The sequence below is a fragment of the Dasypus novemcinctus genome, chromosome 22, assembly GCF_030445035.2.
Source record: "Dasypus novemcinctus isolate mDasNov1 chromosome 22, mDasNov1.1.hap2, whole genome shotgun sequence".
NCBI classification, from domain to species: domain Eukaryota; kingdom Metazoa; phylum Chordata; class Mammalia; order Cingulata; family Dasypodidae; genus Dasypus; species Dasypus novemcinctus.
The window spans coordinates 38,198,229-38,212,663 of NC_080694.1; the positions used below are offsets into that span (position 1 = coordinate 38,198,229).

Consider the following 14,435-nt stretch of genomic DNA (forward strand, 5'->3'; position numbering starts at 1 on the left):
TAATGGGGAAAAAAAGGCAGGTTAGGAGGTGATAATAATACATGGTAATGAGTGACAGAGTATGGGTAAGAGCAGGTTGCTACAGGAACAGACAGGGAAAGCTGCTAATCTCATGCTGGGGACTGGATTCAGAGAAATCTTCTTAATGAAAATGACATCTAACTTGAATTTAAAGGCACAGAAGAAGTGATTCAGGTAAAGAGAGAGGAGGACGTTTTTTACGTAGAAGTTTCCGTAATGAAAGATATCAAGAAATGAAGAGTTCAGGAAAGGCATCCCGTCTGACTCAACACCTTCTAAATATGAGTAAGAGAGTACCCTTAGATGAGCCTTCAGCATAATTTCAGGGCAAGGACAAAGTCCCACGAACTACTAAAATACCTCCCTACATGTTCAGTAGTGTCTATAATTAACTTGGGAAAAGAATGTCCAATTCTATAATTAGAAGAAAGATGCCTTAGCAGAGTTAACTTCCTAACGTGTATGAGTTGAGAAGAGCAAATGATGATGCCAGAGCTTTTCTAGTTTCCCAGGGGGAATGGTTCTTAAAGTTTAAAGGACATAAGAATTTGCTAGGCAACCTATTTAAAAAGCAGGTTCCTGGGTCCTACCGATTCAGTGGATATATCTATTAGGGTCTCATCAGAAAATGGAATCCATCCCAAATGGATCAAATAGAGGACTAAGATGAAAGAACTTCTCAAGTGTGGACTGAGTTAAGGGAACCAACAGGGATGTTAAGGCATCCAGACACCAGCCACAGCAGAAAGACATTAGAGCGCCTAGAGCTGAAGAAGCAAAGGTTGGCAATTGTGCTACCCAAGCCCAGTGAGCGCTGAGGCCGAGGTGAGGGACAGTCCAGCAGGAGCCAGCAAAGTAACCAGCCTTTCTTCCCTCCTGATCTCTGATCTCCCTTTGGTGCCTCCCACTAGCTGGACCCTATCAGAAGTAGGCAGCAAAGGACCTAGGAATATACTTAACAGGGGTCAGCCTCCCAAGGCAAGGAGCAAGCAGAAAAAGGTGGAAAATAGATCTGGGAGAAGCAATTGGAGAAAAATCAGCACAATAGGTCTTGGTGGGTGTGGTGATTTTAATTTGCATATACTCCAGAAAAGCATGTTCTTAACTTTCATCTTCTCCTGTGCGTGTGACTCCATTGTAAGAAGGACCTCTTGATGAGGTTACTTCTGTTAAGGTGTGGCCCACCTCAGACAGGATGGGTCTTAATCCTATTTATTGGAGCCCTTTATAAAGGGAGTGAAATTCAAAGAGAGAGAGAAAACCACAGAAGGAGCAGCCAGAGACTGAACCCAGAAGAAAAGGGAGAGGCCAGGAGACACTGCTGTGCACCTTGCCACGGGGCAAGCTAAGGACCAAAGTTTGCAGCAGCCAGCCCCAGAACACCACCGTCTTTGGGGAGAACATATGACCTTGGTGATGCTTTGATTTGGATTTTCTTTTAGCCTCAAAACTATAAGTAAATAAATTCCCATTGTTTAAGCCGAACCGTTGTATTGGTGTTTGCTTGAGCAGCCAAGGAAGCTGTAACAGTGGGTCTCTGGAATCTGCATTTTAAAAACATCACCCCGGAAATCCTTTGGCTAGGGGGGTCCCAAACACATTTTAGGGACATGGTCTTAGTGAAAGGAGCCAGAAATCAAGATAGCATTGAGCAGCCAGAAGTGGACATGAAGGTGGGAGTGGAGTAGCCTGAGTTGAGAGAAGGGGCTCCAGACACAATGGCACAACCTTGATCCAAGCAAGTACACTTTATCTCCATTAGTTCCTCCCAAAAAGTCTATCTATGAAGACAACTTTGCATGCTGTTTATCAACTCAGCACTCTCTGTCCTTTTAATGCATACTACATATTATGGCTTCTGTGCAAAGACGGAAGCTGAAATAGCTACATGGGTCTGGCAAAAGGAAACTATTTATCCTTTGCAGAAGTATGATATTGAGTACACTAAAACCACAAGGCACCATTATTCTAAAGAACTGCATCTACTGTAAACTCTCAGATTAAGTAATCAGCCTGAATATTGTTCTGGAAAAGCTCGGTGCAACAAAAAGAAACCTTTTAAAATGTGTATAAATTGATGCAAATGTATTGCTAACTGTGGGCAAGTAAGAGGTAGCTATTTCCATAAATCATAAGTTCTGTGGAAGTGAAGTTTGAGCCTTCTCATATGCATTAGGCTTCAACTATAAAATCACAGAATCCATTGTTACTTATTCATTTGTTTAAATAACATGTATTAGATGCCCATAATGTACGAGGAGCTAACCAATGTGCCAGGATTATAGTGGTGAACAAAACAAACAGGACCCAGGTCCTAGTGCAACTGAAGTAACTGAAGATGCACCAAACCACACCTAGGTTTAGCTTCCCCCGTACCATGAGTTTCTAGAGTTTAGCAAGATGAAATTGCCCCTTGCAGAACTCTAGTGATGGAGTTGGTGTTCTCCTCGGTGTTTATGTGTATGGAGTAAAATTCTAGATTGTGCCCCATAGACCCACAGCATCTGTTCACCAAAGTGTGGCATGCCAGTTTCTTTACTCCTTTTTCCAATCACACCTAAACTGTTATGCTACAAGATTTGCTCCCAGCCAAATAGTTCTGGAATATAGACTTCTCAACAAATTAACCTAAAGGTCTTTAGGATTAAACTAAAAAAATAAAATCCTGGAATATTAAATTAATAGCCTCTTTCACGTTCCCATTGACAGAGATTGCTAAAGCACTATCATCTACTACTTGACTGTATTTTATTTATAATTGATGTCCAGACTCTAACTGAAGTGATTGATTTTAGCACCGAAAATCTCATGTCCTAGGGATTCCCTCAGTCCTAGGGAAACCAAGACTGTTTGTCTCCCTACCTCTATCACAATAACAGATTCTTAATGCACACTTTATGTATAAAAGAATGAAGAAATGACTTCCTTGGGAAAATATGTAATACCCACAGTCACACACTACCAATTTCACTCTAAGGCATTTTCTCATTTAAACACAGAAAGGCAAGACTTTCATACACAAGACTATTTGCAATTGTCACTATTAAAAGTCAGATGTTTTAAGTCTGAACACTAACATTTTAGAATTTACATATAAACTTGGTATACAATATACTTATTTCAGAATTCTTATAGAAAAAGTGTCAGGGTAGATATTCTTGTTATATTCTGTAACTGTCATTCAGTCAAATACAGGTGGGGTGAGCAAATGGACTTTGGAAAACAGATTTTGAAAATCTGGTGTTTATAAAAAATCAGATGGCTGTGAGGCAATGTTCAAGGCAAAAATGTTGTTGGGCTCACCTCCGCCTTCTCTAAATGGCCAACAAGAGTCACATTATCTATGTAATTGTCACCTTCAGACAGATAGTAGAATCAAAACAAGCAGCTTTTGCGTTTCATAGTGGAAGGCAGCCCTTGTCTCATGACCTCGCATTTAACAGCCCATCAAAGCACAGTGACATTCCACCGCACCCAGATAACTCCCAGCTCAGCTCAAAGGGAGAGGCGAGCTCCAGGCTCAGCTTCTCCCATTCCAAAGCTTTATTAGCCTTTATCCTTCATGACTTCAAGGTGAGATCTCAGCATACAGTGAAAACTGCTCATTTTCTACTGTTTCTCACATAACAGGCAAATTTATTTCCCTTATAAAACAGGAATTGCAGGTGTAAATGCCACCTACTCTGCTATTTCAATGCAGGCCACCCCCAGAAAGGAGAACATCTTATCTATGGGATATGCTTTCTGTGGTTTAAACCAAGTGGAGAAGAGGAAACAGCTACAAATACATTTTATTTTTAGAAAGTTTTTTCCTGTATGTGTGTGAAATTTTGCAAACCCATTTGATGGCAAAAACTTTATGTCATAAAACACTAATCAATAGTCTGCAGGGCTAGTGTTTCATAGAAAATAATTTGGGAAATACTGTCTTGAAAGGTTGTTTGAATAGAGATTGAAAATCTTTTGTGTCCTCATTTCAGTGAAATACGCAATAACAATCTTATAAACTAAAATTCTCTCACCTGTATTTCCATAATTTGGTGCTGCATCATGGAAGTTCATCTGGCCCTGTCTGAATTTGGTCACTAAATTACAGCTTGATCTTTTCATCTCTAGGATGGGAGTTTTAGGTGATGTACTCTTGAGAGTTCCTTGCGTTCTAATAATGTCATGTATCAGTTGATGCACACACACAGGGTGTGAGCCACATGTGAAGGTTAAGAACATTTCTCAGGGAAGTGAACTTGGCCCAGTGGTTAGGGCTTCTGTCTACCACATGGGAGGTCCACGGTTCAAACCCCAGGCCTCCGTGACCCATGTGCAGCTGGCCCATGCACAGTGCTGATGTGCACAAGGAGTGCCATGCCACGCAGGGGTGTCCCCATGTAGGGGAGCCCCACGCGCAAGGAACACTCCCCACAAGGAGCACTCCTCGTAAGGAGAGCCGCCCAGTGCGAAAGAAAGTGCAGCCTGCCCAGGAATGGCACCGCACACATGGAGAGCTGACACAACAAGACGACACAACAAAAAGAAACACGGATTCCTGTGCCGCTGACAACAGAAGTGGACAAAGAAGAACATGCAGCAAATAGACACAGAGAGCAGACAACTTGGGGGGGGGGGGGTGAGAAATAAATAAAATAAATAAATCTTTAAGAAAAAAAAAGAGCCTTTCTCAGATTTTAATACAAATGTATCTTATCTCTATCAGGAAAGATCTCCATTGACGTTCTAACCCCAACTGTATGCACAATATGACATGAACTGAGGGTTTGTCCAAAGACTCAGACATGGAGCCAAATTATACCGTGGGGATATTTTCATCCAGGTACCAAAGTGATTTTTAAATGCAGTCTATGACTGACCTTTCAACTACAACCACATGGTACACATTTATTTTCTTATCTTGAAATCTCCACTAGAGCAGGCCACGTGTAGCAGAAGACTTGACTGAAATGGGCTTCTACTCTTTTTTTTTTTTTTTTAAAGATTTATTTATTTTTTATTTAATTTCCCCCCCTCCCCTGGTTGTCTGTTCTTGGTGTCTATTTGTTGCGTCTTGTTTCTTTGTCTGCTTTTGTTTCTTTGTCCGCTTCTGTTGTCGTCAGCGGCACGGGAAGTGTGGGCGGCGCCATTCCTGGGCAGGCTGCACTCTCTTTTCACGCTGGGCGGCTCTCCTCACGGGCGCACTCCTTGCGCGTGGGGGCTCCCCCACGCGGGGGACACCCCTGCGTGGCACGGCACTCCCTGCGCGCATCAGCACCGCGCATGGCCAGCTCCACACGGGTCAAGGAGGCCCGGGGCCCGAACCGCGGACCTCCCATATGGTAGACGGACGCCCCAACCACTGGGCCAAAGTCCGTTTCCCTGGGCTTCTACTCCTACTAAGATTCAAAAAAGATTGAGAGACTTCCACAAGTATTTAATGAGTTCTTATCAAATTCTAGAGATGGTGGGAGATAGAAGAGGAAAAGTCCAGGGCTTCATGCCCTCTGCCTACTCAAGCAAGTAGAAGATGATGTACACATAGAGATAGCTCCAATGTGAGCCAGGCTATGTTGTACTCTAATAGGCACAGAAACAAAATTGTATAAAGGGTACTTGTGGGGAACTACAACTGTTAGTGAGTAAATAAAATAAATAATCCTGGAAAAATAAATAATTTTTAAAAGTAAAAAAAAAAAAAAAGTCTAGCCCAAAGTGGTTTGAACTAGTAAAGGCTTTATTTTTTTTACATAAGAAATCAAGGGGAAGTATTTTAGTTTGCTAAAAGCTGCTGGGGGGAAACGGACTTTGGCCCAGTGGTTAGGGCGTCCGTCTACCATATGGGAGGTCCGCGGTTCAAACCCCGGGCCTCCTTGACCCGTGTGGAGCTGGCCATGCGCAGTGCTGATGCGCGCAAGGAGTGCGGTGCCACGCAAGGGTGTCCCCCGCGTGGGGGAGCCCCACGCGCAAGGAGTGCGCCCGTGAGGAAAGCCGCCCAGCGTGAAAAGAAAGAGCAGCCTGCCCAGGAATGGCGCCGCCCACACTTCCCAAGCCGCTGACGACAACAGAAGCGGACAAAGAAACAAGACGCAGCAAATAGACACCAAGAACAGACAACCAGGGGAGGGGGGGAATTAAATAAATAAATAAATCTTTAAAAAAAAAAAAAAAAAGCTGCTGGGAACAATGTACCAGAAATGTGTTGACTTTTATAAATGGGAATTTATTAGATTAAAAGCTTACAGTTTTGAGGCTGTGAAAATGTCCAAGTCAAGGCATCCATCATCAGAGATGCTGTCTCACTGACAGCTGCTGGCAGTGCTGGACTCCTTTCTCAGATGGCAAGCTTGGCACATGGAAGCAACTTCTTCTCTTATAGATATCATTGCTTCAGCTTCTGGTTGCTTTGTCTGTGGCTTTCTTCTCCCAGGTTCCTCTCTGAGCTCCTGGGTTCCTTCTCTCTGACTCTGCAGCTTTTTCTCTGTGTGTATCCCTGCTTTCAGTCCTCGGTTTATAAAGGACTTCAGCAAAAGGACGAAGACCCACCCCAGGTCACACCTCACTAAAGCAATCCAGTCAAAGTCCCCCCAACTAAATCCAATCCAATCAAAGAGTCCCACACTCACAGGAAAGGATTGGCTCCAAGAACATCTTTCCTGGGGTCCACAAAAAGCTTCACACTGTCGCAGGTGGACAAAGGCTGGTGTTGGCTCAATATCTCCCGTTCTTTGCAACTCTCTTCATGGGCCCTAAGGTCATAAGACTCAGGTCGTTAAGTCCATCGCAGTTGGGAAAAAGCAAGCAACACATGAATGCAGCTACATCTGAGCTCATTTTAGGGGCTTTATCCTTAAACCCACCCGACAACTTCCACTCACATCTCACTTTCCAGAACTATGCCACTCAACCAACCCTGTTGCTTTAGTTTCCTAGACTGCTTAAAGAAGATACCATGAAATGGTTCAGCTTAAACAATGGGAATGTATTAGCTTTCAGTTTTGAGTACAGGAAAATGTCCAAATCAAGGCATCATCAAGGCAATGTTTTCTCCCCAAAGACTAGCTGCCACCAATACTTGGCTTCTCTGCCATATGGCAAGGTACATAGTGGCATCTCCTGGTCTCTCCTTCTCTTCTGTGTTTCATTGATTTCAGCTTCTTGCTTCTGTGGCTTTCTCTAGCTCTCTCTCTGTATTCATTACTTTTATAAAGGATTCCAGTAAGAGAATTAAGATTCATCCTCAATGAAGTGGGTCACGCCTTAGCTGAAGTAGCCCTATCAAAAGGTCCTACTTACAATGGGTCCACACCCACAGTAATGGATTAACTTTAAGAACATGTCTTTCTGGGGTGTTTACAGTTTCAAACCATCATATGTACCTAAAGAGAGTCTGAGAAATGTCTTTTTAACTGTTTTGCTACCTACTTTTCCAACAAAATTGAGAAGAAATGATAAAGGAGAGAATGGATTTGGGATAGGAAATACAAATAAAGTACAAAGAGGGATTACATTTATCTGGCACACCCCATTCAGTTTTCTTAAAGGATGTGGGATGGGAGGTAGCACCAAAGGCAAGCATGAAGGGAGGTTGATCTAGGCAGAAGGGTCACCACAGCAAAGACAGAGGATCAGAGAGCATAAATCATATAAGAACCACTTGGATTGGGGCTTAGGGCTAAGGGCAGAAGGCAGGTACTACAAGATCAGTTAGAATTGGGGAGGATTTTAAGCTTGCATTTTATTCTGTGTGTAATGGGAAGACCCAGCAGTTTTTAAGCAAGGAAAATATTATTGGAGTGATTATTTTCCAGCATGCTAGCCCTCTTGACATTGTGTAGGATGCATTGACAGCAGGGAAGCCCAAAGTTGAGTATTGCTCCATTTTAGGCAAGAGGTAATGATAGTCTGGATTAAGACTGTAGCAATAGAAATGCGAATAGGACACATAGTAAGAGATAAATTCAAGGGATGCTATGGAGATAGAATAATCAGGATTTTCTGACTAATTTAATGAGGGGTGAGGAGAAAGGAGTAGTTGGAGGCAATCCTGAGGTTTTGAAGGTGGGGTGACAGAGTGGGTGAGGATAGCATTTAGCAAGAGGGGAAATGGAGAAGGAGAAGCAGATGGGGCCATTTGGAGAAGGTTGAGTTCAATTTAGGATATGACAGTGACTTGGGGATGAGAATAAGACATCAGCGTAGAGCTATCTCCAAAGCAGCTGGAAATATCAGTCTAGAGCTCTGTCATCATCGAGTCATATATTCAGCAGCGGGGCTGGCCTCAGGCAAGCTTTTCGCTGATGTCACTGATGCTCTTCCACCTCCTCTCACGTTCTTTCTCTTAGCCCTAAGCCCATAAGCTCCAAAACTGCTTCTCCTCCTCCTTCCAAATCCAAACTCCCCCCTCATCACCCAGGCCTTCTGGGTTCTGAGTCATGTAGACCAAGGAGAAAATGACGATACTCCCAAAGGAATGCCTGTCAGTCCTAAGGAATTCACTGCTGGTGGCATTTCAGGCAGAGTGTCAAGATAAAGAAAGAAATTTCAGCCATGGCTGGAGGCATTTTGACTAGGAATGTCTTCCTGTACTCCTTAAATCACACAATATCACCCTGCCTTCTCAAAGGACTGCAAACCCCAAATCACACTTTGACCACCTGCTTTGGGCTACTTCTGACAAAATGCTTTCAACCCTCAAATTCGTATTTGGAAATCAAGACAGGACACTGTTGATTTGCATGTGCAAAATGGCAATCTTGACTTTCCTGAAGTAATAGTTTGCCAGGTGGCCATTTCCCTGGGAAAAGACTGTCAATTCAGACACTTCTCTAGCATCGTTTATTGTCTGAATTTTATCTTTCCGTTGGCAGCAGAAGAGTTCCTTAGGAGCTTTTCTTGTTAGGGTCAGCTGTGGGTTAATGTCTGTTAACATTTAGAATGCACTAAGCCACCAGGAGGAAATAGATATCTTTCTGTTTCAAGACTGCCAAGTCCTGTGCTTTGGGGAGAAATGTACACATTTTCTATCCAAATGCTAATTCCTGCATTCCCAGGGCTTCTTTTACCTGAAGGTAGTATAGCCCAGACTCAGCTTCTGGACTGCCCACTCTCACATTGTAGCGGTATCCCCAGACCTTCAGCTTCTTTTTTTCCCTTGTTATATTATGGGGCTCATGGGGCAGCATAAGTCACCTGCACATTCCAATGGGTCCCCCAAAGAATTGACTTGCTCGAGATTTACCACCCTTATCCGGGAAATAGCTCTGAGCTTGACCAGATATTATAGTAACACCTCAGTTCCTTAGACTTGAGCAGTTAAGAACAAAAACAAAGAGGTAAGGGAGGGAAGAAAGAGCATGAACGAACAGAGCTAGAGCAAGAGGAGGGGACACTCTCAAACATAATTCAAAATGGCGGCCTTCAGCCTCATTTGCCTTCCTTCCTACTTTTCCTAACAGGAAAAGACAGTATGTAGTGTTTGGTGTTCGGATGGACAGGGACCTCCAGATACAGAGAAGACAGACCTTGAAGGCGGAGGCTTTATAGCATGAAGGTCCAGGTCTTTCTCTCTGGTATCTCTTTTTTTTTTTCCCCTCTTACAGACAGCTTTTCTGACATTCTTCACCCCAAAGCTCTCGGGAGCAACAGCTCCTTTTATCCCTCCACTATCTAACCTACTGGCTAAGGATCTGAATTTTTAAGCTCACTTCTTTTCAGCTGTGAGAGCATTTGCAGTGAAATCAGATTGACTGCTCACGGCATTTCAGTTGGTTACCAAACACAGCTTTCTTCCTAGAAAGTTAGCTCTGGGTCTTTTTATTCCCTCTTGTCTAAGTGATTTCAGATGGTTTGATTAGCTTGGGATCACCGTTTCCTCCCTTCCCATTCAAGTTTGGGTGAGCATTTATGTATACACCATGTGTACACAGCTGTAACCCTTTTAGCTCAAATGAGAGAATCCTAAGATTGCCAAGCTCATACTTGTACTAAATTAACTCCCAAATTTTTAAAAATGAACAATATAATTCTGGGGGGAAAAAATCCTTGTATTCTCAGACTCTGCACTCTCCAATACAGTTGAACTAGCTTCGTGTGGCAATTTAAATTTGAATTTGTTAAAATTAAATACAACAAAAAATTCAGTTCATCGGTGATACTAGCTATATGTCAAGGACTCAAATAGCCACATATGGCTAGTGGCTACAGTATTGAACATACATAGAACATTTCCATCTTTACAGAAAGTTCTACCACACAGCACTGCTTCAACTATTCCATTTTTAACCTTTGGTTGGGAAACATAAATGCTTCTTTGCCCTCTGACCCTTCTGCCAAACACTTGGATTTGATCTAATAACTATAGTTCACTGGTTACTGGAAACATACCTTATTGTTATAAGTGATATAATCATGATTATTCATAATAATAATAATGTACCTGTCAGTGTTTTGACTGAATTATTTATTTATCATTTCACATGTAATTTGCTTGTGAAATTAATAGCAGTTATGGAATTTCTAAGCCTTTTTCTGCTTCTCCCACTGCTTCCCTGTTCTTGGCATCCATTATTTTATTCTTAAATTAATTCTCTAGATACTTATGAAATGTGATGTGTGAAGCACAGGCAATATAAAATCATAATTAAGATCTGGGACTCTGGCGTCCATTGTCTAGAGCTACTTATTTCTTGCTCTGTTCCTCATTTTCTCATCTATAAAATAAGGGTGATAATAAACAGGTAGATAAACATATAGATGGTGTTTAGAAAATTAAGTGAGCTAAAACATGTACAGTTGTTAACACAGAGGCAATCATATTAAGAAGTAAAAATTGTTCTTTTACCATTATTATTTAACAACCTATTTACTTTTGCTGTTGTTAAAGTCCCAAAATATGAAAGAATCCCTGTAAGACCTTATGCACAGGGCTGTCTTTTCTTTTCTGTCCAATCATTCCCCCAAGGGAAATGAAGATGCAGCACTGTCCCTGTGGTTAGTGTGAATATGTAGGGTTTTTAAAAAAACTTATTTAACTAGAACATTTCAACAGTTCCTGCAGCATGGTGAAATTTCCTGTTTTTCACCTAATTGCTTTCTCCCCCTATGGATAAAATCTATGAGTAAGCTGGATAGTAGCAAACAAGGAATTAGATTCTGAAAATGTTTGTACTTCTTTCACAAAAGTGTAGAGCCAAATCTAAAACACCCACCCAGGATGAAGGTAACTGAGTTTGCCTTGTTCCATCTGTCTCATTCACTTCTTTTTTAAGTGACCTCATTATAACAAGAATAAAAATAATGATGAAAAAGAGTACCATCTTAATTACTTGGGAGCACTTTGAATTTAGTAGAAATTCTTTTAAGGAATTGAAAGCATTTAAAGAACTGAATTCTTTCTAAAGCCTCTGCTAGTGTATGGCGGGAGCTAGAACTTAGTGGTGTGGAATAACACATGAGGAACTCTTTAGTGCATTAAGGTTGCCTTTATTTCTTTACCACTTGTTCTTGCCTTTTTTTCCTGAAGAATGGCTTCTGACCCACCAGACTTTCTGAAATTCCCCTTAGGACTTTCCCAGGGACCTCACAGCTTGACCTCCCTGATTTATTTGGCATTGCTAACCACCTCAATTGTTCTTGAAAATTTATCCCCAATATCCAATGCTTGTTTCTGCAAAGCCTGGTCTTTAGAACTCTCTAGATTGGAGTGGATATGAATGATGGCCTATTAAAATTAGTATCTTGGATGAAAACATTGATAACATACCATGCAGAGTTTTGGATGCTGCAAAGCTGACAAAATTATTTAAATGGTGGTTTATACAATGAAGATGGCAAAAATGTCAACTGATTGGAATAACAAACCAATTGTGCAAAATCTTGGTATTTGGTGCCTCCAAAATGACATCCAGGGTGAAAATGGGGAAAAAGATAACTGGGATAAGAAGAATTTATAAATTTAATAAGAAAAGTTATGTAACTGAAGTTGGGTGTGTTAAGAGAAGTATAAGTTATAGAACAAGGGGGTCTAACTCTTCTTATTGATTAGTGCTATAATGATTGATTGAATGGCTATAAAGCGTGTAGGGGAGTGTGCAGGTGATACAGAACATTACCCAATCTGTGATTGTCCTATTCCTGCCCTTACTGGCCGGACAAAAGTCTGAGTCTTGTGGGCTCTTCTGGGGTCTGTATTGTAAGATGGGTATTGACATTGGGAGTCCTCAAAGGGAAGCGGTTCAAAGAGTGAGGAGATGGAAATCCATATCAGGTGATGTGAAGATGCACTGATGGGGGCCTGAAGTTTGTCTTCAGATATCTGAAGGGCTGTCATGGGCAACAGGGATTGTTTGTGGGTGAGTCCTCAGTTGATAAAATGACAACCAGTAGGTGGCAGATACAGGGAAAGGCTGGGGATCATTGTGAAGGACTTTCTTTTTTTTTTTTTTTAATATTTATTTATTTTTATTTTTTATTTTTTATTTTGTATTTTTTAAATTATTTTTTAATTCATTTTTAAAAAAAATATTACATTCAAAAAATATGAGGTCCCATTCAACCCCACCGCCCCCATCCCCCACTCCCCCCACAGCAACACTCTCTCCCATCATCATGACACATCCATTGCACCCGGTAAGTACATCTCTGAGCATCGCTGCACCCCGTAGTCAATGGTCCACATCATAGCCCACACTCTCCCCCGTTCCATCCAGTGGGCCCTGGGGGGATCTACAATGTCCCATAGTTGAAGGACTTTCTAATTCAGAGCTTCCCAGAATGAGAAGGACTGTTGTCCATCCCTGGAGGGGCTCAACGTGCAGTTACACAACAATGGGACACAAGGGAGCTGTACTATTAAGGCTGAAATGAGGGGTCTCTGGGCTCTCTTCCCCCACCCCCAGATGCCCCAACCCGTTCAGTAAGTTTAGACTGTGTGTTCCATGAGAATCCATTGAATCCCATAACTAGCATAGCATCAGGCACACAAAACTCAACGATGTAGAGTTGAATTGAACTTCATTTCTTTCCATGAATGTGGATGTTCCCTGAGGTTAGGCTCTACCCATCTGAGCTTCTCTGTCACTACTCCCTCTTCTCCCTCTGAGATCTCATTCTCTCCCCATGTGTTTAACCTTTGCCTTCTTATGGGGAAGTTACCTAAAGCTCTGGCCTTTCTTGCTAGGCTCATATTTCTAATTCCCTTATGGATATTACCAGTAGGAAATCTCAGCGTCTCCTCAGTCACAAAATGGCTAAACCCAAACTCCTCATTTACCATCCAAATCAGCCTCGCCTCTGCCTCTGATTTTCCTCCTTCAGTACTGGTATAACCAGTTCTGCAGTCATTCAGCTGCTTAGACAATGGATCAGTAGGTATTCAGGACTCTAAACAAGCAGAGAGATAATCAAACAAGCAGATAATCAACCAAAATGGGGCCATTAGGAACTGGCCAGTGAGGCTTGTGAAGACCCAAGGAATGAGCTTGTGTACCAGACATTCTAGCAGCTAACTGTGGTTAACTGTGAATTTCCATCTCCTTTTAATGAATAAATTCATGATTATCACATTCCCTTCAATAGCAAAGTAATGAGGTAAATTATTGAAAGCTACTTCCATCCAATGTGTTTTTTTCCTAAGACTTTCTTAAACCTCAGCTTAACCATCATTTGAGAAGTTTAACATGGTGCCTAAATATAGCAGATATTTAAGAAATAGGTGCTGAATAAATGAAGATAAATCCATTTTCAAAAAGGAATAGGAAAAAAATGTTAGAAGTCATCTAGTCCACTCCTCTCATGGCATAGACTATGGCTATTGAACACTTCAAATGTGGCCAGTCTAAATAGTGATGTGCTTTAAGTATAAAAGATGCACTGGATTTCAAAGACTTAAAACATAAAATATATCATTAATAATTTTTGCATTAATTGCATGTTGAAATGATAATAAATACGTTGGGGTAAAGAAAATGCATTATTAAAATTAACTTTTATTTCTCTTTAGTGTGACTTCTAGAAATTTCTAAATTGTATGTGTGGCTCACATTATATTTCTATTGGATAGAAATATGAACCTTCTATTGGAAACATTTAGCCCCTACACACATTTCTGCAGTGAAGGGAAGTTCTTTGTCCCATGGGGCACCTACTGCATTGTAAGCGAGCAGCCTAATTGAAACAATATTAAACAAAAAATTAGTTTTTCTATCAATTCCATCTATCAATCTCAGGCAAGCCCCCCACTCCACTCCATGTCTTCATCCAACAGCTGAGGCAGTTGGGCTGGATACTCCTGAGGTCCTCTCCTTGCCTAACTATGTAGGAGTCCACAATTCCTGCTCTTTTCTCCAAAGTAATCCAGAACAAACCCACTTCCCCCAAAACAGCCTTCAAATAGTGCCAACGGCTCTCAGATCTTCCTTTCCTCTCTT

At 41.6% G+C, this 14,435-nt stretch overlaps 1 long non-coding RNA gene across 1 annotated transcript in view; it reads right to left on the reverse strand.

Moving 5' to 3' along the window:
* The window catches only part of LOC131275316 (uncharacterized), a 29,447-nt gene extending 23,031 nt beyond the window's left edge, over nucleotides 1-6,416 (reverse strand). The window contains exon 1 of the long non-coding RNA XR_009182734.1: nucleotides 6,250-6,416. This is a non-coding gene — a long non-coding RNA (uncharacterized lncRNA). The remainder of the gene's footprint in view (nucleotides 1-6,249) is intronic.
* Between the last annotated feature and the right edge of the window lie 8,019 nt (nucleotides 6,417-14,435).